Source organism: Mus caroli, chromosome 14, assembly GCF_900094665.2.
Source record: "Mus caroli chromosome 14, CAROLI_EIJ_v1.1, whole genome shotgun sequence".
Classification (NCBI taxonomy): domain Eukaryota; kingdom Metazoa; phylum Chordata; class Mammalia; order Rodentia; family Muridae; genus Mus; species Mus caroli.
In genome coordinates, this window is record NC_034583.1 from 39,496,409 (window position 1) to 39,500,336 (window position 3,928).

Here is a 3,928-nt window from a genome sequence, read left to right on the forward strand (position 1 = left end):
GATCACAACCATGGATAATTTCAGTTCCAGAGGACTCCATGCTCTCTGCTGACCTCTGGAGACACCAGACATGTATGTGGTGAATAGACCCATATGCAAACAGAACACACACACACACACATATTTAAAATGGATAAAACTGGGCATAGTATCACATGTCTTTAATCCCAGTACTTGGGAGGCAGAGGTAGGCAGATTTCTGAGTTTGAGACCAGCCTGGTCTACAGAGCAAGTTCTAAGAGAGCTGGGGCCAAACAGAGAAACCCTGTCCAGGGGTGGGGGTGGAGGGTGGGAGTGGGGTGGTGTTGGTGAGGGTGGGGGCTACTGTAATCTACACTCTGGATCCAAGTAGATGAAAATATGTCCCAAAAAAATCTACAAAAAGAAAAACTTAGTGAAGTATATAGTCTGCCACTTACTTTGACCCTTGAAACATTCTAGAGACCTCAAATATTTGTGTGGTTTTAAACAGGGTCTTTTGTGAAGGAGTATTGGTAAGATCTACATAGAAAGTGGGCAAAAGCAACGCATCTTAATTGGCTGATGAGCGTATACAGTTAAGTAGCCTCCCAGTGTGACCCGGGCTCTGACATGTCAATCATGCCTCAGAGAAGTAGCCAGGGTTCATATTCACTTTTTAAAATATATGGAGCCGGGTGTGGTGGTGCATGCCTTTAGTCCCAGCACTCAGGAGGCAGAGGCAGGCGGATTTCTGAGTTCAAGGCCAGTCTGGTCTACAAAGTGAGTTCCAGGACAGCCAGGGCTACACAGAGAAACCCTGTCTCAAAAAACAAAAAACCAAAAATATGGATTTTTTCATAGCCCCCCCTTGTTACATTTTCTCTTTTTTCTTTCTTTTGTTGTTATTGATTTTTGTTTCTGTGAGACGGGGTTTCTTTGTGTTGCTCTGCCTGTCCTGGAACTCACAACGTAGACCAGCTGCTGACTTTGAAACTCACAGAGATTCTCCAGCCTCTGCCTCCTAAGTGCTGGAATTAAAGGTGTGCCCCACCCGTCCCGGCTTGTTTACATTTATAATCTCCTCCTCCTCCTCCTCCTCCTCCTCCTCCTTCTTCTTCTTCTTCTTCTTCTTCTTCTTCTTCTTCTTCTTCTTCTTCTTCTTCCCAAGCCCCAGCTCCACTTCAACTCTCACGTCTCTTTTGATGAACCATCATTCCTAGTGTTGCCTGCATGAGGATGAATATAAAGGCATTCTGCACAGGAATATGACTTCAGCCTCCCCTTGCAACCTTTAAGTGCCCACAGCTCCTCTGAGAGGGGTGGGGCCTCATGAGCCTTCCACACCCCATGATGGAATGTTGATGGGGCCAATCCCATGCAAGTAGCCATTGAAACTATGAGCTCCCAGGTACAGCATCCATGCCACACCCAGAAGACAGAATTTTTCAGCATTCCTTTCCATCCTCCAACTCCTTCATTGTTTCTGCCTCTTCTGAGCTGTTCTCTGAGCTCCTGGTTGGATAGATGTCAGATTTAGAGTTGAGTACTCAACAGGCTTCTGGATTCAGCACATTGACTATGCTGAGTCTCTCCATTAACACTTCCCTCTGCAGGCAAAAACCACTGCTGAGAGCAGAGCTACTATTTTAAAGTAGCGATGCTTGTGTTTGAACTTGAGGGATGAAGCTATAGCCCATTGGTAGAACAGATGTTCTGTAAGTTCAAGGCCCTGGGTTCAACCCCAGCATCCCCTTCCCTTTTCACAAAAGAATAACAAAAACCAAAGTAATAATAATAATAATAGTAATAAAAACAGTACAGGAGACTGCTCATTACTGTTATAAAACAGTAACTCTGAAACAGTATTGATGCTAAAATGTATCTCCATGTAGGTCAGAATGTATCCAGTCCACAATCTAGATTAGTTCACCCACAGAGTGTGGTCCAGCCTGTGTCTATCAGATGGGATCACAACAGACCCAACCTCAGTGGCTGTGGGGTGAAAACAAACCAAGGTTGTAAGGACATCCATCCTCCCTAAATTTATCTTGACACCCTCATCACAACCAAAGCCCCACCACGTGTGTGTTTTGCTGGAAATTTACAAGGTAACTCTGAAATATATATATATATATATATATATATATATATATATATATATATATATANTTTTTTTTTTTTTCTCTGTTAGATACTATTGGTTCTATAGTATACTATAGATGATTTACCATGAGCCTCAAAATTTATAGAATCCTAGAATTGTAGATGGAAAAAAAATACCAGAGATGACCCAGTAAACTCTTTAGTTTAGGAAGGGGAGCATAAATGACTCATCCAAAAATCCTACATCTAAAGAGGTCAAAGACTCAGCCAGAGAGGGGGTATTTCCCTCTCTTCCTGACTGTGACAGAGGACACTCTTAGCCCCTTTCTGTCCTTGGGAAGGTGAGGTAACAGACTCTGCCTGGCTCATTCTGTTCCACTTTTTCCTCAGCCAGAGGCTTCAGTCCAGCCTAGCAGTTTTTTTTTTTTTTTTTTTTTTTGGTTTTTCGAGACAGGGTTTCTCGGAACTCACTTTGTAGACCAGGCTGGCCTTGAACTCAGAAATCCGCCTGCCTCTGCCTCCCAAGTGCTGGGATTAAAGGCATGTGCCACCACACCCAGCTTCTGAACACCCTCTTACCAAACCTTATATATTTTTCACATTTTAATTTAAAAGTTAGATTCTCTTGATGAAGAATTTGCTTTTCTTTGATGATTTCTTGAGTGGTCTCTTCTAAGACAATAAGATGTTTAAGGAAAAGTGTGACAATTGTGATTGCTTTTTTTCTGTGAGCTGGGATAGGGGTGCAAGGAATATCACATGGTTTGTAGGTTGAACCCAGGAACTGGATATGCTTACAAGTCAAAAACAATCAATCGGCAATCTCACATGCCTTACCCTAGTCATTTTTCTCTAATCAATGTAATTCTATTTGAACCTTTATCTTGCCACACTGGCTAGAAAGTGAAGCTCAGCCACGACCAGGTCACTATACGTCTCTTTCCGTCTTCCTTCCCCTCCTCCTTCTAACCGCCTCTCTTGCCTTGGAGTACTTAAAGCTAAGCTTCAGGAGAAAGGGATTGGAGGCTAAGGTAGACCTCTGGGCATGTGAGAGGGAGTCTCCAACATCTGTACTTTTCTATGACATCCTGGGAGAAAGATGTCAAAAAGGCATGTTTTCTTTTCAGTGGGGGTGGAAGTGGGGTTTGCCAAACTGGGTTTCCATAGCAACCCAGCCCTGAGGGCAAAGGAGTTTCTAAATGACCATGGCAAGACTTACTGTAAAGAAAATAGATCCCTGTCTACAGTGCCTGGAACACTCAGTAAATATTGATTGAAGAATAAATAAATGACCAGAGGGTTCAACCCAAGCATAGTAAACAGCGAGAGCAGAGAAACAGCAGTCATTCATTTTAATTGCTTGACTTTTTAACTCGTTCAGTCCTCAATGACTTACAAATTTATAACTGAACAAAGCTACAGCAATTTCTCAAGTTGGCAGCAACTCCTGTGACTCAGGGTTGTCACACCACGGGCCCCAGTAGGAATCAAGGATGCCTCCTAACTTCCCAGAGAAAGACCCTGCCTATGACTGCATATAATGAGCACTGCACATAACTTCAGCACAGATTGTTTTTACCACCAGCCTTCCCGTATGACACTTGAGGTTGCTTATGAATTCTGGGCAGCAGCCTGGCGCGCAGGGAGCCCCACTAGGATTCCTCTCTGGCACACTTTGCAAGACTGGTCATGCGAGGAGGATAGCTAACTGCAAAAATTGTTGTGTGATGAATGGCCAGAAGCAACAGCTGGTAGCATGGCAGGGCCATGGAATATAATCAGGAAATACTGACCTGGAACTAGATAAGCCAGGCAGTGACGGATGGAGGCAGCCGCTCTTCGTACATGCTGGCATGCACGGCCT